The sequence below is a fragment of the Narcine bancroftii genome, chromosome 7, assembly GCF_036971445.1.
Source record: "Narcine bancroftii isolate sNarBan1 chromosome 7, sNarBan1.hap1, whole genome shotgun sequence".
Lineage (NCBI taxonomy): Eukaryota > Metazoa > Chordata > Chondrichthyes > Torpediniformes > Narcinidae > Narcine > Narcine bancroftii.
In genome coordinates, this window is record NC_091475.1 from 51,900,744 (window position 1) to 51,928,217 (window position 27,474).

The 27,474-nt window shown below is 42.1% G+C and overlaps 1 long non-coding RNA gene across 1 annotated transcript in view; it reads left to right on the forward strand.

The window, feature by feature from the left end:
- Positions 1 to 19,191, forward strand: part of LOC138738930 (uncharacterized) — a 44,390-nt gene extending 25,199 nt beyond the window's left edge. The window contains exon 3 of the long non-coding RNA XR_011341871.1: positions 18,952 to 19,191. This is a non-coding gene — a long non-coding RNA (uncharacterized lncRNA). The remainder of the gene's footprint in view (positions 1 to 18,951) is intronic.
- The last annotated feature ends 8,283 nt before the right edge of the window (positions 19,192 to 27,474 follow it).

Below are 27,474 nucleotides of genomic sequence, written 5' to 3' on the forward strand. Positions count from 1 at the left end.
TTTAGAATATTTAATTTTTGGTAAATTGAGGAAAAAGTCTCAACTGTCATTGAAGGTCATTGAGCTTGTTCCTGTGAATTGGGGTGTGGTAGATGTGTCGGCTGCATCATCGTGTTTCCAGCACAGCACTGTCAGGAACTTCCCCCGAACTTAATATTGGGTTCAAGGTGGAGGGAGAGATCAGGCTACATTTCCCTTCCATTGCATTCATGCTTCCAGTGCTAATCTTGGCTGGAGTCTGAAACTTGCTGATAAACCGCATGTGGAAGAGCACAGCAGACAACAGAGCCCATGATGTCAAGAGTTTCATATCAAGAGTTTACTGTAAAGTAGATGTATTGCTGCTTACCAGAGCCGGAGCCATCCACATGATGCAGCTCATTGTTTCTTGATATTTTTGGGTTTTTTTTTCCCTGCTCCATTCCTACCTCTCCTTGTATATCTAGTATCTCATCTCAGAAGTCCTCGGGATGACATCCTGCTGATGACATTTCTGAGTTAGCTGATCAGGTCATCATGGGAATTGTTGGGTTATGGCAGGAGGTGGCCAATGGAATGAACAGGTGGGTAGTTCATGAGGAGTATTCCTTCCACTATTGACATGGGGCCGCTGTCCACTTCAGCAATGTGAACTGACATTCCTCAATTCCATTCCACATGCCCCTTCTCCAATTTGAAAATTTGTTAAAAGTCGCGCTCCTGTCAAGATACAATAAGTACAATTATGGGTGCTGACAGTTGTTTGTACAATTCAAACAGACTTTATTCAAATAAGACTAGCAGGAATGAGCAGTCTGTAGTGCTGGGTGGATAAGGTCACCTCACTAAGATTGTTTGGTCTCATTCAAAGAACACAGGCACAGGGTACAATATTTAAGGCATTTTCCTGCATACAAATTGGATAACATTTCTTTGAAAGTATTGCAACAGCTTATGTTTTACATTTCTTCCTAAAGACAGGGAAATGATTTATTGTAGGTCATTTAATCTCATGTACCAGTTATGGTTAAGAACATCCTTCTAGTATACAACAAATCAACGGAAGTCTGGAAGGGTTGCTCATAGTACACCTTAGTATCTATTCTCTGCCTGCCTGATTTCTGGTTCCAATTTACACATGTAAATGGATAGGTTTCACAGTCATCTTAGATTCTTGAAGTTGACAATGGTGGCCAACACTTCAAAGCAGAAACAATGCCATTCAGAGACTGAGTGGTGCTGGATGCCTATTGTAGCCTTTAGATCGTGTCTAACAAGTAGTGGTCAGTTAGCATTATTGTATTAAATCTTCGTCCGCGAAGCCAAGCCAAAGAAGAGGAAAGAAAGATTAAAGAGATCAGGCCAGGCATTAAGATATGGCTCAGTTGAAGAGGTGAGAATTGATAACTGTCTGGAATGTCCTTGGTTACTCTCTCTCTCTCTCTCTCTCTCTCTCTCTCTCTCTCTCTCTCTCTCTCAGCTTACTGGCGGCAAAGTGTGACAGTTTATCATAATTCCCATAACTAGATATTCTATAGCAAATATTCTCCAATTCATGGTGCATTGGTTCAAGGAAGCTTTGAATATTTTCCTTTGTCTGCCTGCTAAATCTTTCCAATGACAGAGCTCAGTACAGGATGCCAGTTTTGGGAGTCAGGGGTGTGGTAGGTGTGACAATGGAGCCAGTTGACTGTAATTGGGGCCCAAAAATGGACACTTATTTTGGTCTGTTTATTATTTCCAGTGGATTTGTTTATTATTACAGCAGATTTGGAGAACGTTGCAGAGGAAACATTGGTGTTATCTCAGGTACCCGCTGTGAAGAGTCCAGGTCTTAGAAACATTTAAGAGTGCAGTGTTAGGTCGGATGTTTTGATCTTCAAATACCCTTTTCCTCAATCTTTGAGTCTCTGAGTGCATTGAATGCAATGGTGAATTTCATCTTTCAAACTATGGTTTCCAAATTATCAAAAGAGCTCTTTATTTTTTTGCCGTGTCATCCTTCATTGTTGAAAGGCAGGGCAAGTTAGTGGAAGACTTTTTCTTACAAATATTGAAACGAAGGTCCTTAATTTCAGGATGGTTTAGTTGATTGAGTCAGTTTGGTTTGCAAACATCTGCAAATGCAAGTGATCTCGGTATCCTGGAGCTCAACGATGGAGGTTTAAGTGACCTTGGACCTGAAGAACAGCTCCCTGTTACGTACAGAACAGCAGTGATAAAGATTAGCTGAGATGGTGTTGTATTTTAAATAATATTTTAATTATTAATCAACAATTATATAACACCTACTCTAATTTAACTAACATCTAAAATTATATACAATTATCTAACTTAAACTATGCACAAGTATTCTTTCTTTGGCTTGGCTTCGCGGACGAAGATTTATGGAGGGGTAATGTCCACGTCTACTGCAGGCTCGTTGGTGACTGACAAGTCCGATGCGGGACAAGCAGGCACGGTTGCAGCGGTTGCAAGGGAAAATTGGTTGGTTGCGGTTGGATGTTGGGTTTTTCCTCCTTTGTCTTTTGTCAGTGAGGTGGGCTCTGCGGTCTTCTTCAAAGGAGGTTGCTGCCCGCCGAACTGTGAGGCGCCAAGATGCACGGTTGGAGGCGAGATCAGCCCACTGCCAGTGGTCAATGTGGCAGGCACCAAGAGATTTCTTTAAGCAGTCCTTGTACCTCTTCTTTGGTGCACCTCTGTCTCGGTGGCCAGTGGAGAGCTCTCCATATAACACGATCTTGGGAAGGCGATGGTCCTCCATCCGAGTATATCCACCGAGTATATTGGTGTGTGGAATACCCCAAACCACTACAGCTCAAGGCTCAATTCTGGGAAAGCCGTTCAAAGTTCAGTTTCAGAAATTCAGTGACAGCAAGTGGGTTTGAGATTGATGCAACACATGGGCCTCAGAATGATGAGGCACGCGGGCCTTAGATGGGTCAAACATGCAAGCTTTAGGATGGTTGAGGAACACAGGCCTTAAATGGTGAGACACACACTGAGATGGAAATAGCAGTTCATGAAGTGAGTGAAAGAGACGGACCGGGGTGAAAGAAGGTTGATTAACTCACAAAAACCCTTGGTGCTGTTCTTAGTGGTGTGGCACATTGAAGATTGAGCACTGTGATAAATGGAATCCACACTGTGAATCAGTAAAAGATCAATCACTGAGCGAAGAGGAGGACACATCCTTGGGGTTGACGGCAGGAAGATCATCCCATGATTGCTCAGTTGGACTTCTTTTTTCTCCAAGATAATCAGTGAACCTTCCCATGTCATTAGATTTATGGAGCAAGAGCATCTCAATCTGTCAATACCTGTATGGTTGTTTCTATTCCTTTGAGGAATGATGGGAGATTCTAATGCAGATTCCTGCATTATTGTTGATTAATTGTTGATCAATTATCTCCTCAAACATCTTGCCAACTCACTGTACTGATCCTGGTGAGTGTCTTACAAGGAGCTTATTGTGGTGGCTTCAGGGCAAACCATGCTGTGACTCCCATTAATTGGGAGATGCTGAATTGGTCGCAAGATGCTGTCTGAGAAGAGCATCAACCTTGAAACAATGTTTCTGCTGGCACCAATGTTTCAGTGTTGAACACTTCAGACCATTTGAAATGCCCAATCATTGTCAGTACACATGTAATCCATCCAAAGGCAAGGTTTGAAGTTGCACTGCTTCATTTTTGTCAGTGAAATTTGATTTTTGACCTTGATTCTGAATCAAATTTGTGTCCTTGTATTTAATCCACAATCAAGCACCAAGCTCTGCACTTGCTGCAATATTTAAGTAAATTAAGGTCTGCTTGTCTGATTTCCAGACTATCATTTGAAATTAGTAGATCATAAAATAAAGAGCAGGAGATTCTAGAGGTATTCAGAGAGCAGGATAGTGTATGCAGAATTTCAGTGTGAATCAGCCATTCACATATTGAATAGCAGAGCAGGTTCCAGGGGTTGGCTGGACAACTCTCCTTTTGTTCCAGTATTTCTCTTTCCATGTAGCTATGTATAATTCAAGGTTTGAAGCAAACAGGGAAATGAATAATGGTTGCTTCCAAAAAAAGTAGAGTTCAACGTTCATTGTATTTACATAAGCATTCAACCATAGTAGTAAAACATTCAATAAAACACGCCATGTTGGCAAACAAGGGCAATTGACGATCCTGTTGTGGCAACCAAAGAATATAAAAAGCCAAAATTTCCATTGGGTCACCAGCAGTGATGGTTCCCCCAAGTCGATTAGTCATGCAAGTGAAAAGGGATAATGATGACTGTTAATGTTTTAAAGCAGTCACCAGATTTTAGATTCCGGCTGATGGTTATTTTTATTTTCTGTTCTCAGATGTGCTGGATTATTTTTCATGCAATTAAGATCTTAACGAAATGCATGTATCTTTTAATAAGTACAATATAATTCATGTTGTTCATGAACAAGAATAAAAGTTTGCCTTTTTGCACACTCATTCACCAGCAGAAGTACATTTTCACAGGATGAAAGAAAGAAATATTATTTATTTCATGCAGGTTGTTTTGCTCCCAGCTTGTATGCGCATTTTTATACCACACATTGAAGTTGCAAGAACTTTTTTTCAATATTCTTATTCGAAATGCATGGTGCATTATAAAGCATGATATGTTGTAAAATTCCACTCATGATTCTAAACAAACTAATTTCAAAAGGGTGCAGGGATATATTGGGCCAAAAGTTGCTCCAGGGGTTTGATGTTACCAGTGTGCAAGAGATGACTCATCTCATGTCCTGTTTTTGATCTTCTGAGTAAATTTTATCAAGGGATTTCTCTACTCTCAAATTTGCTGATGCAGTTAATACTTACAATCTTTCTCAAGTCTAGTTCAAAAATAGACCACCTCTCATCCAAAAGTCGTCTCCTCAAAGTGGTCAAATTTAAATGATTGTTTTATCCATACTTTTGAAATTTAAGCCTTTTATTATGCTACAGAATTGTAAGTAAGCTATATTAAGATTTGTTTTGCTTGCATCGTTTAAAATTAAGTTGCTTAAATAAAATAGTGCTTGAACTCTGCCACTTCTCTCACAAATATCACAGTTGATGCATTTTACTCATGGGACATGGACAACTCATCCCAAAATGTAATTGTTGTGAATGCCACCTTCCCCTGGATATTTTTCCCAGAATATTGGGTTGAACAATTTATATAATTGTGGGTAGGATATGACAAAGGCTTGAAGAGTTGGATATTTCTGACATTTGCTCAGGCTGCTGATTCCTTGAGTAATGGCACAAGTTGAATGGTTGGTTCAGTCTGTGTTCAAAGTTACTGTATTGTTTTCTGCACTTGTTGGCAGAGAACACTCTCAGGTTACTAAAGTGATCACAGTATTTCCATGGTTAATGCCTTTTGCTTTGCCTAAGATCCACACTCAAATGACTGAATCAACAGAGCAGGATGCAAGTTTCTTTCTTTCTTCTCACCAGAGACACGAAGTGTCCTGATAACTTCAATAACTTTTCCACCAAATCTTTCTCCATATCCCTTATGGTGAGGGTGCAAAATCTAAGAATGTTAATATTCAATTTTTATTTCTCCACATGTCATAACATTGCTTTGGTCCAGAATAAATGATACTCAGTTCTCTCCCTTCACAGTCCTGCCATTGAGTATGTTTCTTCCTGTTAGCATATACCAGTTCAGTATCACCAGTTTGTCATCTTCTTTCGTGCTTCTGGGAACTGCAACAGCCACGTCAGTCCTCCTCACTGACTGAGCTTCATGTGACTCAACAGCTTTGGTTCCTCTGGCTCAGCCAATTTTGTTTTCACTGCTCTTTGGACATTGCCTTTTCATCTGCCACACTCATTCATGTGGCATGAAAGTTTCACTGCAATTTTAAAAAAAGCCACCACCCCTCCCACATCCACTATACGTGCAATCGCCTTCAAGAACTCCAAACTTGAAGATGTGATCCATGAAGCCATGCCTAATTCCTTTAGAAGTGGTATATGTATCCAGATAGTTGCTTGTGGAAACTATCACAACATTTTCATCAGTGAATGGTTTATCTCTTTGCCTTGATTTTAGAGGTTGACAGAGTGGTCCTTGGGCTAAAGGTGCTCACCAACATGAACAAAAATAGTTTAAGGTTTTTCCAAATGGGTATATTTTTTAAACATTAATGTAAATGTTCACCACTTTTTCAAGGAATAGAATTAAAAGAATTGCAAATCATTTGACCCTTTACTGTTTCATTGGACAGTGCCCTCACTAGTCTCTAAGTGCAGTTGCTTGTTATATTAAAGACTCCTTACTTGATAAATTGAACTTGGTGATAGTTTCATGTCATTGTAACTTGCTAGAATATTAATTTGTTTGAACGTAACCTGTGAAATGGCAACTTGCATAAATTAGCAATGAAATGTTACTTCCATCCTCATCCCTCACCCTCATTGGTTCCTCCATCTTCCACCCCCATTTCCCCAGTGAATTCTTCTCTCTTCCTCCAGCCCCTCATTTGGTTCCATCTTGTCACTTATTGTACCACTATGGTTACCATCTGTTCTTATCAGATTCCAGCAACCTTTATCTTCACCTATCACTCACCCGAGCCTCATCTTCCTCCACTTCACCCCTTTGCTTTTCTTGCCTCTCTTTCCCTTTATCTGACATCTGCAAATCACCTACCTCTGTCCATGATCCTTCATCTCTCTCCAGTTCACCTATACCCCACAAAGTGTTGTGATAACTTCAATAATTTTGACACCAAACTCTTCTCCATATCCCTTCTGGTGAGGCTACAAAAGTTAAGAATGTTGATATTCAACTTCTATTTCTCCACAGGTCATAACGTTGCTTTGGTCAGAATAAATAATACTCAGCTATCTCCCTTCACTCCCCTTCACCCTGTCCTCACTGGACCACCTATCTTTCCTCCACACAGTCCTGATGAAGGGTTTCAGTCCAAGACATTGATGACTCTCTTTATCTAACTCATGATACTTGATCTGCAGCCCCTTTAGCTAATTGTGAGTTTTTTCAGGTTCCAGCATCTTAAATCTCTCACGTGTCCATGATTCTTTCCAGGATAGCAAACAATTTATAATGCTGTCACCTGTATTTTGAAAGGAGAATTATCATTAAAATTGGTATCACCTGTATAACTCAAAACCTTTGGGAAAATCTGGCAACTTCCAAACATTTTTTTCCTTATAGTCTGGATGAGGCAAAATCAAACGGTCTTTCCACGCATTCTGAAATGTTTAGAAGTGGTCAACTGATTCTTCTGTCTTTGGATTCTGACGGTAAAAAGTATTGTGGCATAAATTTTGATGAACACATATTTGTCTGGATAAAAAGCATTTGCATTTTTAGGTTTGTGCTAAAGACGCTGCAGTTGGATCAGGATGTGTTGTGTTCAAGTTGCATTTGAAATTCTGGTGTCATCATATTTTTAAAATTTAGACATACAGTACAGTAACAAGCCCCTCCAGCTCACGAGCCCATGCCATCTAATTACACAGAATTGACCTGCAACCCCTGTACATTTAGAAGGGTGGGAGGAAACCAGAGCACCTGGAGGAAACCCACACAGATATGGAGAGAATGGACAATCTCCTTTACAGGCAGCACTGGATTTGAACAGTAACAGCATTGCACCAACCACGATGCCAACTGTGCCACCCAATCATTGAGTTAAAAAATGACAAGAATTAAAATACACTGTTGGCTGTTATATACAGAACCTCCAAACAGTAGCTGGGATGCGGACAGCAAATTATAACAGAAAATAGAAGTGTGTAAAAAGGGCAATGTTAGGGTCTTCATGGGGCATTTTAACATGCAAGTAGATTGGGAAAACTAAGTTGGGACTGGATCACAAGAGAGAATTTGTAGAAACCTGATGAGATGGGTTGATGAGCCCAGCAGGGGATCAGCTCTACTGTATTAGGTGTTGTGTCATGAACCAGAAGTGATGAGAGAGTTTAGGAACCATTAGGGAGCAGTGATCACAATATGATTGAATTCAATTTGAGATTCAACAAGGAGAAACTGAAGTCAGATGTATCTGGATTTCAGTGGAGTAAAGAGAATTACAGTGGTATGAAAGAGGAACTGCCAAAGTAAATTAGAAGGGGAAACAAGTAGGGAAGATGATAGGCTAGCCATGGATGGAGTTTCTGCAAGAAATGAGGAAGGGCAGGACAAATACGTACCAAAAAATAGGAAATATTAAAATGGAAAATATCACAACTGTGGCTGACAAGAGAAGTCAAAGCCAATGTCAAAGCAAAAGAGAAGGCATACAAGGAAGCAAATATTAGCGGGAAGATGGAAGATTTGGTATGTTTATTAAAAACTTGTAGAAGGTAACTAAAAAAACTTGTAAGAAAGGAAAAGATAAGACTATGAAAGTAGGCTAGCAAATAATATCAAAGAGGATACCAAAAGGGTCTTCAAGTATATAAAGAGTAAAAGAGAGGTGAGATTAGATGTAGGACTATTTGAAAACGATGCTGGAGGAATAATAATGGGAGACAAGGAGATAGCAGATGAACTAAATGAGTGTTTGGCATCAATCTTCACTGTAGAAGACACGAGCAGTGTGCCAGATGTTGAAGGGTATCAGTGAATGCAGTTATTATTCCACGGGAGAAGGTACTCAGACAGCTGAATGGTGTAAGGGTGAATAAGTCTGAACCAGATGGATTTCATTCTCAGGTTCTGAAGGAAGTACTGAAAGAGATTGTGGAGGTATTGGTAATGATTTTTCAGGAATCAATAAATTCTGATGTGGTCCTGGAGGACTGGAACATTGCAGGGGTTGGGGGGGGGGGTGGTGGGAGGCTAGGGCAGATGAGTGGGGAATGGAGGAGATGTGAGTGAGGGCCGAGTTATAAGTGGCTCCCATGCCTCAAGAAACAATAAACACAGAATCCCCCTCATTCTCATCTACGACCCCACCAGTCTCCACATCCAACACATTATCCGCTGAAATTTCTGGTACTTACTACAGGACCCCACCACCAGACACATTTTTCATTCTCCTCCCTTCTCAGCCTTCCATAGAGACTGCTCCCACCTTGATTCCCTTGTGCACTCTTCTTTCCACACCCATCGCCCCCCGGCACCTTCCACTGTGGTCATAGGAGGTGTAATACCTGCACCCACACCTCCTCCCTCTCCATGATCTGAGGTCACAAACAGACCTTTCAAAAGCAACATTTCACCTGTACCTCCAAAGAACTCATTTACTGCATCCAGTGCACCCTCTGTGGCCTTCTCTACATTGGAGAGACTGGTTGCAGATTAGGAGATTGCTTTGCCCAGCACCTCCTCTCCATCCATCACAAAAGCGACCTCCCCATAGCCAACCATTTCAATTCTAAGTCACACTCTCAAACTCACATGTCTATCCACGGCCTTTAACACTACCCCACCCTGACCACCTGCAGAATGGAGGAACAACACCTAATTTTTTCGTCTGGCACTCTCCAACCCCAAGGCATGAACAATGAGTTCACTGCATTCCACTGATCAGCTTGCCTTTTCCCCCCTCCCACCCCCATTTAACTAGTTATTCCAGTTCCTACTTCCTTTCTCCCTCCCTCTCTCTCTCTCTCTTCTCTCTCTCTCTCTCTCTCTCTCTCTCTCTCTCTCTCTCTCTCTCTCTCTCTCTCCACCTTGCCTAGACTCCTCCCCTCATGTCTTGTGGTCCTCCCCCACACTCCACCTATCATCTTCCACCCTCACCACCACCCTTCCCCCTTTTGTTCAGATATCTCTCATGTTTCCCCACACCTTGATGAAGGGCTCAAGACTGAAATGTTGGTGATGTATCCATACCTACGCTACATAAAGGGACTGTTTGACCTGCTGAGTTTCTCCAGCATTTGTGTGTTTTCTCACTGTGATAGTACAGATTCTTTCACCAATATGTACATGTACATATGTACAGATGGTAGTGTAGGATGACTGTGATTAGCTGAGAGTGTAGCCACACCTACTGGCAGGTCTTAAAGGATTGCTCCTAGCCAGACCAGGTCATTCTGGACTGGTCAACCTTCTTGTGATATGCTCCAGTCTTTTAGTTGATAAAAGCCTTGGTTTGGATCAACAAGTCTTTGGTTCTTTCGACACGCATCACACTCACTTAGCCATGGTGTCAACAGAATCTTGTGTTTTATTCCTGTTTCAACAATGGTGCTTCTCCAACATCAACCATTAATTTTGAATGCCATAAACTTTTCTACTTTCTCTCCTAATTTTTCCAATTCTATTTTAACCCATGCTGGTTCAAAAAAAAAAGTAAGAAATCTCATTTGAGATTTAGGAAGCTGTAATCCTCCCAAATCATGCTTCCATGTTAATTATTCTATAGAGATTCTTGACATCTTATTTTTCCAGAGGAATTTACTTACATGTTTATTTAAATCCTTGAAACTTTTTTTGAGGTCATAATATTCGTAAAATTTGAAAAAGATATTATATTCTTGGAAATATATTCATCTTAATGCAATTAACCCAACCTACCAATGTTACAAATAAATTCATCCATTTATTTAAATCTTCTCAATCTTTTTAAGTAACAATAGATAATTTAATTTGTGTAAATGTTTACAATTATTTTCTAAATAAATCCTAAATATTTAATTCATTTTTTGGCCTTTTGAATTGAATATCCACTTTTATCCCAATTTACTTTATACCCTGAAATCTTTCCATATGCTTCTAATTTAATATATAATTTTTACAAAGAATTCTCAGGTTCTCTCAGTTGCAGATCTGTTGTGACCGAACAAGCCTCTTGGACTGATTCTTGGGAGTTGAATAATTCATTAAATTTGAAAATGCAAGCTGATGATTAAAAACGTATTCATTGCTGATGTAAATCCCTAATTTTAATTTGGATAGAACAGGAATAAGGTAGTGGAATTGTACTTGGAATTCACAATGATTTGTAACCTGCTGGGAAACAGAATTATTTGAGATTGGAATGTTTGGTCAGATATGTGTTGATTTTAATTTTTCTTCTTTCTTTGGCTTGGCTTCGCGGACGAAGAGTTATGGAGGGGTAATGTCCACGTCAGCTGCAGGCTCGTTTGTGGCTGACAAGTCCGATGCGGGACAGGCAGGCACGGTTGCAGCGGTTGCAAGGGAAAATTGGTGGGTTGGGGTTGGGTGTTGGGTTTTTCCTCCTTTGTCAGGAAGGACATGGAGGTTTTGGAAAGGGGACAGAAGATGTTTACCAGGATGCTGCCTGATTGTGAGGGTACAAGTTATGGGGAGAGATTGGGCAAACTTGGGCTATTTTCTCTGGCGCATAGGAAGTGGATGGGAGACCCTGATAGGCATGTGTGAAATTATGAGAGGCACTGGCAGGCTGGACAGTCAGAATAACCACACACTTGAGGACATGCATTTCAGATGAGGGGGAAGCAGTTTTAGGGAGACGTACAGGCCCAATTTTTGACATATAGATGCTATAGTAAGCATCTGGAACGTGCTGCGAGAAGCAGTGGTGGAAGCAGATATGCTAGCAGCATTGAGGAGGTTACCAGATAGATACATGAATGTAATGGAAGGATATCCATCAAGCATTAAAGTTTTAGATTGACTTGGACATCATGTTTGGCACAGACTGATGGCTGAAGGACCTGCTCCTTGGCTGTACTGTTCTGTGTTCTCTTTCTGGGGTATTGTGTCTTAACAGTGTTTGAATGGTCTTGATAATTGGTTAATTATGTTGGCACTGTGATTTTACTATTTAGCCTGAGTTCAAATAAGTCCAGGGTTTTCATCATGTGAAGATGTGGATGATTTTGGAAGAGAATCCTCTTTTATAACCTAATATAACATCGAGCTTTTTGTGCATCGGTCACTGTGGTGATGAAGTGCACAAATATACGACTGCAAGAAGCTGAAATTATCCTCAGCAATAAAAGTATTAAAAAAACTGAGGAAGCATGGATCTGAAATAACTTACCCTTGCAAAGTAATCACATCTGGCAATATTGTGTGGCTGAAACTTCGAAGTAATTTGTTCTCCAACTGATAGCAATGCATAAATAATTACTGAGCAAAAGAACTCAGCATGTCAGATAGCATCCATAGACAATCCATGGAAATACGGTCAGCCCATATTTAAATTTAAAGGGGAGGCACGGTTAGCACAATGCCTTTACAACACCAGCAATGCGGATCAGGGTTCGAATCCTGCGCAGTCTGTAAAAAGTTTGTACATTCTTCCCATGTCTGCGTGGGGTTTCCTCGGGGGCTCTGGTTTCCTCCCACCATTCAGAGCATACCAGGGGTGTAGGTTAATGGGGCGTAAATTGGGCGGCACAGACTCATGGGCCGAAATGGCCCATTACTGTGCTGTATGTCTAAAATTAAATTTTAAAATATTTTGCATTGGGAACCTTTAAAAAAGACAAAGATAAAAATGTAAAATACATCTATAAAGGGAGAAAGAAGCAGGGAGAAGGGCCCAGAGATGTTGAGACAGAAGGGGTAAGAGGTGAAAAAGTTAGGGAGGGTAGGGTGAAAAAAGTTAGAGAGAGGAAAAATAAATGTATAGGAGTCGGAGAAGAAGAGATGGAAACAGTCAAATCACTTGTGGGTGAGGGTGGAGCATTGACCTCTATCTGGCCAAAATGAGACGACATCCCTCAAACACCTCCTCTTACTTACCCCTCCAACAGGACCCCATCAAAACTCATCAAACCACTGTATAACGCACCATCTCTGAACTCATCATTTCAGGTCACCTCCCTGGCATAAGGTTCCAACCTTAATGTTTCCCAACCCTGTACCACTCATTTCTACATCTTACCCAAAATCCACAAATCCAATTGTCCTGGCAGACCCATTGTGTGCACGATGCCTCACCAAATTGGTCTCTGCTTACCTCGACTCTGTTTAGTCCTCTCTGGTGTAGTCCCTTCCACCTACATCCGGGACACTTTACATGCCCCCAACAACTTCCAGTTCCATGAACTTGATCAACTCATGTTTACCATGGGCATGTGATCCCTATACACCTCCATCACCCATACTGAAAGGCTCAAAGCCTTTTGTTTCCTTCTGGACAATAGACCTGGCTATACCACTTCCATCTTCACCTTTCTCTGGGTGGCAGAATTTGACCTCACCCTCAATAACTTCTCCTGTACTCATCCCACTTTCTCCAGGTCTGCATGGGCCCCAGCTATACCTGTCTGTTTGTTGGCTATGTGGAACAATCTATGCTACAACCCCACACAGACAAGGGTGCTCAACTCTTCCTCTGCTCTTTCGATAACTACTTTGATGCTGCCTTATGTACCCATGATAATCTCGTCAACTTTATTCATTTTGCTGCCAATTTCCAAACCGACCTCACATTCACTTGGTCCATCTCCAGCAACACTCTCCCTTTCCGCGGTTTCTCTGTCTCTATCTCAAGAGACAAACTCTCAATGGATGTCTTCTACAAAGCTACCAACTCCCACAGCTACCTTGACTACACCCTTAGCAGGCCATTTAAAGTTGCTGGCATTGGGAATGGGAGTTGGACTCTGTGGAGCTGCACCCTGTTTCTGCTCCCTGCTCTCCTTGATCCACAAAAGGTTAGGAGAGAGAGAAGAACAAAAGGATCAAATGAAAAACACTAAAGGTAACAAAGTGATAATTGTACAGCGATTTAGGGTAAAAAAGTGGCAAGGAACAATGTAAATGCTTTAAAATGGATAACTGTCACAAATGGAAATGGAAATAAGAAAATGGAGGCACACTAAAGATTTCTCGTCACGACTTAAAGTAAATGAAGAGATTAGAATCCTGGATGGATGAGATAATTAACCAGGTACAGCAAACTTCGAGAGAACAAAACCATGGAGTTTCTTATCTGTTGATGAAGTAATTACTGGGATTGTTAAAGGACTGAGTCACTGAACAAGTTTTCAGTTGATCAGAGATGGATTTTTAAGAGGTCGTCATGATTGAAGAAACCTTGTTCAACTTATCGGAGATGCCACAGAAGATCACACATATGGAAATATATTTGAATGTTATCTGCATGAACTTACATAAAAAATTTAATTAATTCCCTGTCAGAGATTTTCAGCTTAGTTGAATTGGATGAAACTGAAGATAAATGATTGGCTTTGAGCAGCAGAAAACAGAGACAAATAATGTCTAAGCCAAGGAATTGTAGGATCTGATTAACGTGGCCATCCCAGGAAGGAGAGTTGGCTTCAAAGTGCAGCTAAGCCTCAGGCAACGGACTTTCAACCAGCAGGCCATCCTTCAACAGGAAATGAAGGAGAAGGATGCAAAATGAAACCAAACCTTAACTTGGGATATTAATGATTCATCTCTGGACCCATTGAGACTTCCGTGATATTGCCATAAGGAAGACTTGGGATTAAGCTGGCTTTGGTCGTTTACACTGAACCAAGGAAAGCCACAAAATGACAGGTCAGTGTGACATTTTACACAGTAAGGTGACATTCTGGGAGTAAAAGAGGCAGGGTGTGTTACACTGTAGTGTTAGCGTCGCTGTCTAGTGTCGGGTATAACATACCATATTTGACAACATGTTAGACCCACTTATTTTCAAAAAAAATAGCTCAAAAATATTCCACCAGTCTTATATGTGAAGTTGAAATTAGGGTGATAGTGGTGAGTAGAACCAAAAGTGATCATCATTGCTCCGTGGATCACTAACATTACTGGTATCTATCATTGCGGACTATAGGGTGGGTGCAGGGCAGTGGGATCATTGTGGGGGCTGGTGGTGGGCTGTCACGAGACTCTCCCGGCGGCTGGCTGTTGGTCCCCGCACAGGTCATTGTGTTGAGAAAGTGTCAGGTTCGAGAGAGACGAGTCTGGACACAAGGGTTTGCAATTAAACCTTACTTTTATTAACACACAATTAATAGAAGATTGTGGAGAAGTCGTAATGGGAATAAAACACCCATGCACACAATTTCTAAAAGAACATGGGGAAATATGCACATAATTTAATTAAAATTACCTGCACCATTTATAAGAGTGTAGGAAAATCTAATGCAAGAATTGATCTATCGTGGTTTTCAAACTTCTTCTTTCCACTCAAATGTCACCTTAATTAATAATCCCTATGGCATAGGTGCTCTGATTAGAAAGGGATTGCTTAAAATAAAAGGTTGAGAATTATTGCTCTCGACCAGTGGTTTTCAAACTGTCCCCTTAAACTTTCATTCCACCTAGAGCAGTGATTCTCAGCCTTCCCTTCTCACTTACATACCACCTTAAGAACTTGTAGCAAAGGGTCCTGGAAAGAAGTAGCTATGTAAAAGGCCCGAGTGGTGAGTCTAGTGGTAGGGCAAAAAGTCAGATGCATTGACTCCTTGACTTGCATTGTGCAGTGTGCAGACTCAGCATTCAGGAAGGAGCACAACTGTTCTCAATGCAATCTCTGGATGGAGAGAAACCCTGCCTATCAAGGGGAACAGATGAGATGGAAGGAATGATATTATTTTTTACTGGTTGTGAATTGATCAGATGACGATCTGAAGTTCAGAGCTGGTGTCAGAAAGGTTGAATGTTTACTCCTGCTTCCAGGTTGCTATATTTTTCCCTGCAATTTTACTGACTGAAACCTGCACTGCAAGCTTCTTTTTAAAAAAGCTAGTTCTTTTATAGAAACCTCAGTCAGAATTTCTCTTGGGCTAACTCTAGAAACAAGCAAATGATTCTTGGACCAAGCAGATGGAAAATCATGTGTTTCTGATGTAAAGTTCACCCCATACCAATTAGGTTTAATGGGGATTTTGCCTCTGTTTTACTCAAAAATGAAATTTCATAATTGGGACCCTGAGGCCTAATTATGTGGTCTCAAATACAGAGAGGACAGAAACTTGATGAGTATTGGGCATTGCATTAATTTATAAATTTGCACTTTCTTTATCAGTCTCAGGGTTACTTGGCAGGCTCCTCGTTTGTGTGCTCTCAGCAAAGACTTGTATTTTGCTTGGACTTCCTGATTTAATTGGAAAAATGGGTTTATAAAAAGATTTCTTGATCATTGAGGGGTGACTGGAGAACCAACAGAGAATCCCTCCTTTACTTATGTTTTCACAACAATCCAATTTTTGGATGAAGGATGGCATTGTGTGCCACTGGAGATTTTCTGTTTAAATAGCCCATTAATATATTTTGCAAGTTATTGAAAAGTGTAATGACCATTAATGGGGTATGAGTGTGATTTAATTCCATCTCAGAAGAAGCACCCTAATGATATTGAATTTGCACCCTTAACTCTTGCGCATGCATCCACCAAAGACTCACGCATGCACACAGGAATCGAGATAGCCCCACCCAGCCTATGAACGCCGACTAACAAAGTACACTAATTTTGGCTCTTACATGCCTGTTATAGTTTATCAAATCCAACATAAACAACATAAATTTTATATTTTTTCTTATATTTTTTTAAAATTTGGTCATATGTGCAGATGGACATACATTGCCTAGGTCGCAAGTCAAGGAGTACCCTTGTAGTGGTTTTATGAAAATATATATTGATCAGTTATAAAATGATGTGAAACTTCCATGACCCTCCTTTACTGCTGACTGTTGATGAGAGGCTAAACTTCATAAAGCAGTCTCTTTTGAAGTGAAGTGTCATTCAAGTATGATTTATTTAAGTAAATGTAGAAAGCAACATAAAAACAATTGCAGGAAAAATCAACTGATCAAAGAGTATTGGCCGTTCATCTCCTTGATCATTCTCCATCATCCCATCTCAAATCCAAATATATTTTTTTGCCTGTTCTTCTGCCTTGGCTCCCTTATCAAATATAAATCTGTTATCTATTGTTGGGTCTTTTCATTGACCCAACGTTCCAAACATTCTGGAGGATGACCCAGATTTCCAAAACCTGAATGTCATGTTTCAAAATTTTTTTATGTACAGTCTAATTATCTCCCAGCAATTATGCAGGGATAAATCCAGTTGACCAGCAAAGTGTGAACATGAAATTAAGACATTAATGAATAGAAATAAAACATTCCTGACAAATTTCATGCAATAGTTAAATTTCAAACTTGATGGTGTCTAAAATAAAACCAATTCATGTTTTTGAGTGAATTCTGGCCAGAATTACCATGAGGTTCGGTAGCCTCTCCTGCAGTGGGATTATCTAATGCATTGGAACACATTTTTAACTTTGATCTGATGATGATATTTTGTTGAGGTGGAGGACGCCCAGGCTAAATGTATGAGACCAGAGGAGTTGGACCAAGTCTGTATCCAACTCGTTTTTCCATTTTGACTCATTTTTGAAATCCATCCCCCTTAGAAATATATTTCATCAGCCAAGTTACCATGGAATTTTGTTTTTGCAAGGTGGATCATTTTCTGCTTTCATAGTGCCAGAATAAAAATTAATGTTCAGCTGGTCTTGGGCAAATAAGATATTGGTCGATTCAGCTACATGGTGCATTTTAATCACAAAAGGTAGCAAATACTGTACTATTGTAAATGTTTCATTGTCACAAATGAGCATAAGGTAAGGTGGGCAAGTGAGGATGTTCTGAGAGACCCTTAGAATTGTGCAATCTGATAACTCAAAGCATCATAGTATAATAAAGCTGAAAATGTGAATGGGTCAGTCAACATCTCTTGAGAGACTGAGTTAACATTTCATGTCTTACATCAGAAAGCATCTTGATGCGAATTGATGGTTACTTTGACTCTTGGTTCTCACTAAATACATTTTTGCCTCCCCAATGCTTCCTGTAGTTAGTGATCATGTCATGTATTTACAGAAAAACAATGTGATAGGACGTATATTCGCACTCTTTGGACTCAAGTAATTAGTTGAACAGTACACAGGACAGTTTAATGGTCACAAATGCCTAATTAGATGGCAAACCTGCATTTGGCATGGTAGAGGTAACTGGGCTACTCTCCATTCATTCAAGCTTGGAGATTAATTAAATGCACAACCTTTATCTGCTCCTGCACACTACTTTTATACTGGAGTCCTTAACTTAGAGAAGTTGCAACAATTTGTTTATTCCTTTCTTAAAGTATGCTCTTGCTTTCTCAAAAGGTTGTCTGTTTACCGTATAATATTTTTTCAGATGACATCTCATTGACTGACTCTGCTTTTCCAATGTTATCCTCAATTGTCCAAATCGAGTAATTGATTCTTTCAGCAAAGGGAACTAGCTTGATGGCATAACTGTCCATGCCAATCAAGTTGTATACCTAAGCTCATTTGCCTACACTTAGCCCATATCCTTCTCGTAAATCAAACTTTGACTACACGTGATAATTAACTCGAACCTTTCATATCCACGAGTCTGTCTAAATATCCTTTAAATGTTGCAACTGTACCTGCCTCAACCACTTCCTCATTCCATAAACTAATCATTCTTTGGGTGAAAAAAGTGCTCCCAAGGCCCCCTTTAAATATTTTCCCTGTTACCTCATTTCTGTGCCCTCTCGTTTTGGACTTCCCTATGCTAGGAAAAAGACAATGACGATACATTTTACCTTGCCTGTCATGGTTTTATGCATCACTGTAAACACACCCCTCAGCCTCCAGTCCCTCAGGGAGAAAAGTCCCAGCTCATTTCGCCTCTCCTTGTAACTCGAGCCCTCTTGTCCCAACAACCTTGTCGGCATCCTTTCTAAGTAATGCATCCTTCCTGTCAGTGGGTAAGCAGAGCTGAACACAATACTCCAAAAGTCTTGAACAATTACACGGACAAGAAAGATTTTGCTTCCTGAACACTTATGGCTGTATTTTATGGAATTTGGGCTGCTGATCACAAAAAGCACCGTAACATTTTCCTATCACATACCGTTTTTTTTAGATTTAACCTATTATTGTGATTTCTTGTCATATTGTAAGTCTACTTCAGCCATACAAAACCATGAAATGCAACATGTCATGAAAATTCATTTTCTTCATTCACACTTGAACTTCTTCCCTTCTGATTTTGGTGCAGTCAATGACGAATATGTTGAAAACTTTCTCGAGGATATTGCGACCATGGAAAAGCGGTATCAGAGCAAATGGAATCCATCAATGGTAGCCGGCAATTGGATGCTGACACGAGAGGCATCAGGTGCTCAGAACAAATGAAAATCAATGGAAAAACCGAATAGATTAGTTGAACTAATGCAATGTCTCAGCATCATTATGCAATTAAACATGTTAAATTCAATAAAAGTAAATTTAAGCTTTCTCCAACTGCCTACATAATACAACAAATCTGAAATTATCCTTGTGTTCACCTTGACAATGTCAGTCATAATTGCTTTTTTTAAGGAAGCAAAACTTTTGAAAAAATATTTTAAAAATATTTTATTTATGGTTTTTCAGGTTTAGACACAGTGAATTGCAGGTTGTCAGCAATAATCATTACGTCAACATCAATTATCACTTCTCCATATCATATCTATACAAATTTACAAACAAGTCCAAACCTAATACCCCTTATCCTCTCTTTTTCCCCCACCCCATTCCCTAAACCTCATACACTCAACACATGGACAATTGGGCAACCAAAAAAGACGTTTAAACAATAAAACATAGGGATAAGTCATATCAGGGAGTTATGGATCAGGTCTGGTGCTCCTTGACATTTCCTGGCTGGACTAAGGCAGACCCCCCACCCCGGTTTAGGGCAAGTCGCGCCTTATGGCAAGATTGTACTTTTCACAGCTGCACAACTTTTGGAAAAAAAATTGTTGTCCAATGTTATGGCATGTCTTCTGAACTCAATGTCCTTCTTCGCCACCCTGTCTACCTATGTTTCCACTTTCAGGGAACGATCCCAGGTCTCCCTGTGCAAGAACATTCTCCAGGACCCTACCATGTAACAGCTCAGTCCCACTGCATCTTGACAGACCAAAATGTATCACCTCACACAAATTCCATTGACCTACTTGCTCAGTTGATCGAGGACTTATTTTTTAAAAATATTTTATTTATATTTTTTAAATCATATAACATTAATTGTAATATATTCATACAAAAAGTATATAATTGAATAAACACCCCCCCCCACTCCCTCATCTCCCCACTAACACACGCCATCCTCCCCCTTCTACCCACAAAGAAAGAACGGAGACCTTCACTTAAAAAAACATTCAACTTTTTAGCTGTGGAAACTGAGACACCACACCGGAATGGATTGAGAGATTAAATCTTTAAACCAAGAATTTTAGATATGGGCTCCATACTTTAACAAAAAAATGATAATTGTCCTTCAAATTATATGTTATCTCTTCTAAGGGAATACAGGACTTCATTTCAGCATGTCATCTTTGCATTCCTAAAACTAAATCAGATTTCCAGTGATGGTCTGTGGCGCTGTGAGCAGTGGAAGAAACACGGCCACCACTTTAAGGGTCATTAACGACTGTTTTTATTCAAATTCAGCACGTCCCTATAAGGGCAGCATGAGCTCAGTCACCTGGTGCATTGTGATGTCATAATCGCTGCCCAGGGTGCGCGCTGGAAGGGAGGCTGGAGTCAGAGAGAAACCTCTGACGATGTCATTTCCCCATGGCTGCCCCGCCACGTGGCAATACAAGTGGGGCTGGTTCGCCATGAGGATGAGTACCACAACACAATACACCCCCACCCCCAGATCCGGCTACGCATCCTGCCGCTTTGGCAGCTGGACCCAGCGCTTGGGGACAGCCGTCTGCACCGGCTGTGATAAATCCAGATGGGCCGCCTTCAGGCAGTACACCCTAAAAAGTTCCTCTCTTCCCCCCAACGTCCAGGGTGAAGGTTCCACTGGACCAGTGCAAGACTTTGTATGGCCCCTTGTACAGTCACTGTAGCGGTGCACCTTGTGGTCCCCTCCGCACAAAAACAAAGTGGGCCAAGTCGAGCTCTTTGGGGAGATGAAATGGTCGGGTGCCATGCGTGGGGGAGCTAGGGAGGCCAGTCGCCTGTGTAGGTCCGCCAGCAAGCTTTTGTCAGTGGCTGTGATGTCGGGGTCTGGGCAAACTCACCCGGCAAGGAAAGCGGTGCGCCATAGACCATCTCCGCTGCTGAAGCCTGCAGGTCCTCCTTGGGTGCTGTCCTAATCCCAAGGAAGACCCAGGGTAGTTCGTCCACCCAGTCTGGTCTGGAGAGCCTGGCCATTACCGATGTCTTCAGGTGCCTGTGGAACCTCTTCACCAACCCGTTGGATTGCAGGTGGTATGCTGTGGTGTGGTGGAGCTTGACCCCCAGGAGCTTCGCCATCTGAGTCCACAGGGCAGACGTGAACTGCGCCCCTCTGTTGCTAGTGATGTGCACCGGATCTCCAAAACGGGTGATCCATTGGCTGACTCTGAGTCCTGGCGCACATCTATGTGGAGGCCTCCTTAATCGGGATGGCCTCTGACCACCTTATGGCCCGATCCATCATCATGAGGAGGTAACGAGCCTCCTTGGATACCAGCAGGGGCCCGATGACATCAACGTGGATGTGTTGGAATCTGCGAACCGCTGGGTAGAAGTTCTGGATAGGGGCTTGCATGTGTCGCTGGACTTTGGAGGTCTGGCACCTGGTACAGTTCCTGGCCAGTTCCACCACCTCCTCCTTCAGCCCGTGGCACACAAACTGCTCTGCGACCATCCGCACAGTTGTCTTTACTGCTGGGTGAGCGAGGTCGTAGATCAGACTGAAGACCTTCGTCCTCCAGTGCGGCAGGACCACTGGGTGCGGCGTGCCTGTTCAAACGTCGCGGAGCAATATGTCCGTCTCCACATTGTTCCTCTGTGCCTGAGCCAGTTGCTCGTAATCCAGGCCGGGAGCAAGAGTGTTGATGGCTGGATGAGAGAATGCATCCGCCACTACATTGTCCTTGCAGGCCCAGCCTACGGCCATACTAGCCTGAAAACGCCAGATCTCGTCCTTGCAGGCCCTGTGTCGGATATCAGTTGTGAACTCAGACACCTACGAGAGGTGGTGCTGCTGTCTGATGGACCACGGATCCTTGGCCATCGCCAGTGCTTGAGTGAGGGGCTTGTGATCTGTGAAGGCTGTGAACGGCCTGCCCTCGAGGAAGTAGTGGAAATGGTGGATGGCCAAATACAGCGCCAGGAGCTCCTGGTCGAAAGCGATTTATTTGAGCTCCGGCAGGCGCAGCTGCTTGCTGAAAAAGGCCATCGGGCGCCATTGTCCATTGAGCCACTGTTCTCAAAACCAACCTTTCCCCACTGCTGTAGCTGAGGCGTCCACGGAGAGCGCCATGTACGCCTCCGGCCGCGGGTGAAGCAGCAGCGTGGCACTGGCTAGAGCCTCCTTTGTTGTGATGAAAGCCCTGTCTGTCTCCTCTGATCATGATAAAGTCTTTTCTTTGGTGACCATAAGTGCGAACAATGGGTGCATACTGCGTGCAGTTCTGGGAATGAAACGATGGTAAAAGTTCATCATCCCTGCGAAATCTTGGAGGCCTTTCAGGGTGGAGGGTTTGGGGAATTGTTGAACAGCTGCTACCTTCTCCAGTGCCAGCGCAGCCCCAGCCGCCGAAATGGTGTGCCCCAGGAACTGGAGAGACTCCTTGCCGAACTGGCATTTGGCTTCATTGACCGTGAGGCCGAAGTATGCCAGCCGGGCAAAGAGTGTGCGGAGGTGGGCTTTGTGTTCGTTGTGGTTGCTATTGGCGATGAGAATGGAGCGGCAATGCCCAGGTGCTGTCCGAGCGCCGGACGATTCTCAGTTCCTGGATCCTGGAAACTCTTCCTTTGCCTGCTGGAGCTTCTCGGGCGGCAACCATCTGGGTCTAGCATGCAGCAGAGGTCCCTGTGTGGCGATGTCGTGGAAGACCCCCATGCTGGAATTTGTGAAGGATCTCATCAAATTCATTCCTGGCGGCGGCTACAGTGGCGATTTCGGGCCTGTGGGCTTCTGCTGCATCCAGTTGGGTGGAGTGGAATGTTTGGACGTTGACCAGCCTTTTGCCCTTCATGTCAACCAGTAGACCATAAGCTCTGAGGAAGTCGGCCCCTAACAGCATGGTGCCCACGGAGGCTAGGACAAACCTCCAGTGGAACTTCTCCTTCCCAATCTGGATCTGTGCCATATGGGTACTGTAGGTCCTGATGGTGGAGCGTTGGCTGCCCTCAGGATTGGACCTCGAGATCGGGTGTAAGTCTATAATGCTGTGGGGGGAAGGAAACTGAGCTCAGCCCCTGTGTCCACCAGGAATCGGCAGCCGGTGGATCTGTCCATCGCATGAAGGAGGCTGTGTGGCCAGCCATCATCAATGGCGACTGGTTTGGTCATTTCCCTGAAACCCGTAGGGCTGGCGGCACTTACAGGCTTGCATTCCCCAGTGCTGGTGGTAGAAACACCAGGTTAACTGGCCCTCCTCTGGCTTGGTCTTGGGAGTGGCTTGCAGTTGGCTGGCTCCTGATCGTGCCACCTGGTTGAGGGCTGCTTCGTTCTCCCTCTTGTGCACCAGAGGGCATCCGTATGGGCTGCTGCTCTCCTTGGGTTCGAGAAGTCTTCATCTGTGAGGAGCAGCTGGACGTCCTCTGGCATCTGTTCCAGGAATATCTGATGGAAGAGAAAACCAGGCTCATGGTCTTCTGCCAGGGCCAGCATTTCGTCCATCAGTGCTGACAGACTACTTGTGTGGTCCCAAAGTCCATCTAGGTGAAGGAGTCTGGAAGCCCATTGCTGGGGAGTTGGCCCGAAAGTTCCAAGCAGCAGGTCTTTGAGGGCGGTGTACTTGCCCGTAGCCGGGGGGTGGTGGATGATGTCGTCGACCCTCACTGCTGTATCTTGGTCCAGAGCACTCACGACATGATAGAGCTTCGTGGTGTCTGAGGAGATGTTGCGTAGTTGAAATTGTGCTTCTAGGTCAGTGAGTCCAAAAGGGGGGAAGCTCTGCTGAATCCGTGGTGTTTTGAGTCCAGAAAAATGTCTGGGCTCGTTGTGGTCACCACTGTGGCGGTGTTAGCAGTGGAAGAAACACAGCCACCACGGTGAGGGTCATTAATGACAGTTTTTATTCAAATTTAAGGGCAGCATGAGCTCAGTCACCTGGTGCATTGTGACATCATAATCGCTGCCCAGGGTGTGCGCTGGAAGGGATGCTGGAGTCAGAGAGAAACCTCTGATGATGTCATTTCCCCATGGCTGCCCCGCCACGTGGCGTTACAAGAGGGGCTGGTTCACCATGAGGATGTGCGCTGCCGCAAGGCAAACATTTTTTTTAGAAACAGCCAAAGCTAAAAGTAGAAATTCAATTTGATACATAGTCAATCTTAATCCGAGGCAATCGACTTAATATCTCCTAATAAAAACATTGGATCAAACAGAAGACTCACTTTTAATACTTTTTCCAAAAACTTGTACCCAAAAAGTCTTAATTTGGAACAGGTCCATATTGAATGAAAAAAAGTGCCTATCTCTTCTCCACATCGAAACACAAATCTGAAGAAATTAAATTAAATTTCTTTAATCTTTGAGGGTTTAAATATAGTTGATGTAAAAATATTATAGTGTACTGATCTATATCTTACATTTATAACCTTAGTCATATTATCCTTACATAAATTTCTCCAAATATTTTCATCTATCTTCCTGTCTTGATTTATGAACATTTAATTTAGACATTGTGGCGGTACACGATTAGGCAGGCGAACTGGCCCCGCTTGTCACACAAATGGCGGGGCAGCCGGCCAAAATGGCACCATTGGGGCTTTCCTCCCGACCTCAGCACCGGGCTCAGAAGCCCGCGCTTGTGGACCCACGTGACGCCTCGGTGACGTCGGGGCCCCCCAGCATGGTTCTCAGCCAGGTCCAGGCTAGGAGTATAAGACCAGCCAGGCAGCCTGCAATAAATCAGTTTTTGCTCACTGAACTCAACCCATCTGGTTGTGCGATCCTTCAGTTAGCAGTGTAGCTGCCGCTACAACAATTTATTTTGTAATAACATGCATTTCAGAAATAAACTTACTTGTTTCTTCTTTAATAAGTAATAATTCCAAAGCAGATTGTCTGGTAATTTTAAACTATGACCTAATTTTTCTAATAAAAAGTTTTTACCTGATAATAGCAAAAAAAAAGTATTACTAGGAACTTGAAATTTTTCCTTCATCTGATTAAAAGATACAAATTTTTCTGCCTCAAAACAATCTTCAACTTTTTAAATCTCCAATTGATTCCACATCTTCAAAAACTGATTATTGACAGTAAAAGGAAAAAGTTTATTTTGAGAACGTGGACTTATACTCAGACATCTTTCTTCACTGTCCACCACCTGAACAGTTTTTGGGTCATGTGTAAACGTACAATGTGACACAAATTCACGGAACTTGGCTTCTTGGATTGCAATCTCTTCATCATGAGATTGTTTTGGCCACATTTTAGCTGTGTGGCAGGAGATGAATTGATCTGTGATATTTTCAAAGATGTTTTCTCATGGATTCTAAGTAAACCTTGGAATTCATCCTGTGTGATTATAATCTGCAATGGAAGTGGTTCTACAATTCTACCTTGGAAATTTAATACATTTTAACAGTTTCATTAATGTCAACAGTTTTGAATTGGTTGTTGAAAATTTGATTGCATGGAAAGTTGGATTTGAGGAGAGTCTGCATTATTTCTGAGACAGCACATTGTATTAAATAAGCTAAATAAATTGTAATTCCATCTTTTCCTCAGTTAAAAATATCTTCTAATTCTCTCTGTCTCTTTGTATTTCACTTCATGTTAACTGAGGTTTGAAAGGGGTTATTTTGTGAAGACTAATTTCACGATTGGTGTGCATCTTAATTAGCAGAAGTAGGGCCTCTGCTTAGATTTCTGTCAGAGAAGTAATTTTAACAAGCCAGGCCAAGAGGTAAACTTCACATTAAAAGTGAGTACCTTTTGAATAATTCAACCTGGCTTTCAAACTTGATTCCATTAAATTGATTCTGAAAAACATTGCACTTGGACTATTCAGAAACCAGCTTTTATTAACAATTTCAATGGAAAATTGTTTTTTTTTGTAAAATGTGCCTCTTTTATTTTCTTTTAAAATTGAGGTATTATTAATTGCTATATTTCATGTGTTCAGATGAAGGAACAGTGCACAATCTATTTGCAATTCCAGTCTTTGGCCACCGGGTGGCTGTACAGTGATTTGGATTTCCAACTTGAATGGAAAAAATCCATTTGCCTTTTGAGAGTCTTTAAAATGAACATCTGGTTCGCCTCCTGAATGCCCTGGCAGCACAAAGCAACCCCAAAAAACAAAGGTCCATGACTAAACAAAGGTCAATGAAAAGCACTTTCACATTTCTAGAGTTACTTGTCGGCAAGGGCAGACATCAGTGGTGAAATTCATCATTGCCTTCGATGTGTGTGCCTGGTTTTTCATATCTGCTCTCACAAGAACCACCAAAACCTCACATAGACCAGAATGCAATCTGAAAGCAGTTAAACTAGAGTAAGACACAAACGTGCTGGAGAAACTCAGCAGGTCATTCAACATCCATAGGAACTGAAGAGTTACTGATGTTTTGAGTCCGGGACCTTTGTCAGGTATAAACAGAAACAGGCAAGAGCAGCAACAAAGACCTCACTGTGGCCAACTATATCAATTCCACACATCACTGCCACACCGACATGTCTATCCATTACCTTATGTGCTGTCAAACCAAGGCAACTTGCAAATTGGAAAAACAAGACCTTACACAGGTACTCCTCAACTAACATCCATGTTTCCTTCTGGCCGACCAGTCATATCTCGAAATGGATATATGTTGGAATTTCACTGTATCTGTGACATCGTTCATCAAATACAACATGGAGGCCAACAAGGCCACCTCTTGCAAGAGGTTGGCCACCCCTGCCAAACTCTCGTGAGAGGCTGTATTTTCCATAGATAGGCCCAACTTTCACTTGTAAATGCGTAATTTTTGTTTTTTTTCTTTTTTAAAAAAATTGGTTGTATGTACAGATCACATAAATCACATAAATCAGGGAATATCTTTATTCCATTTTGGAAGGCTTCAACCAGACAGCATTAATATCTCCAATTTCCGTTAACCTTCTCCCCAATGTCTCTTTCCCCATCCCTCTGTCTCCTTTCCTCCATTTCTCCACTGCTTCACTCCCTTCTTCAATCAAAGAGCTATTCTCTGCCCTCTCCCCGGTTAATTCTCAGCATTTTTTCTCTTCTGCCTTCCCACCTGTATCCTGCTGTGACCTGTTATCTGTTAGCCTGTGTTCTGCCTCTTCCTCTCCCTTCCCCTACCTTTTTATTCAGGTGCCTGTCTGTTTCAGCTTCTAGCTTACAAAGGGCCTTGGCCTGAAACATTAGTTATCCTTCACTTGCCATGGATGCTACGTGACATGCTGAATTATGTTTGTGAATTGCACTTGACCCTAGCATCTGCAGACTTCCTTGTTTAACTTTAAAGTACAGCAATTCTATTTTGCACATTGGCCTCATTATTATTTTTAGAGCAAGATGAGCTCAAGCACAAATCAGGAGTGTTATTCAGAAAAATGTGGCATCCGGTT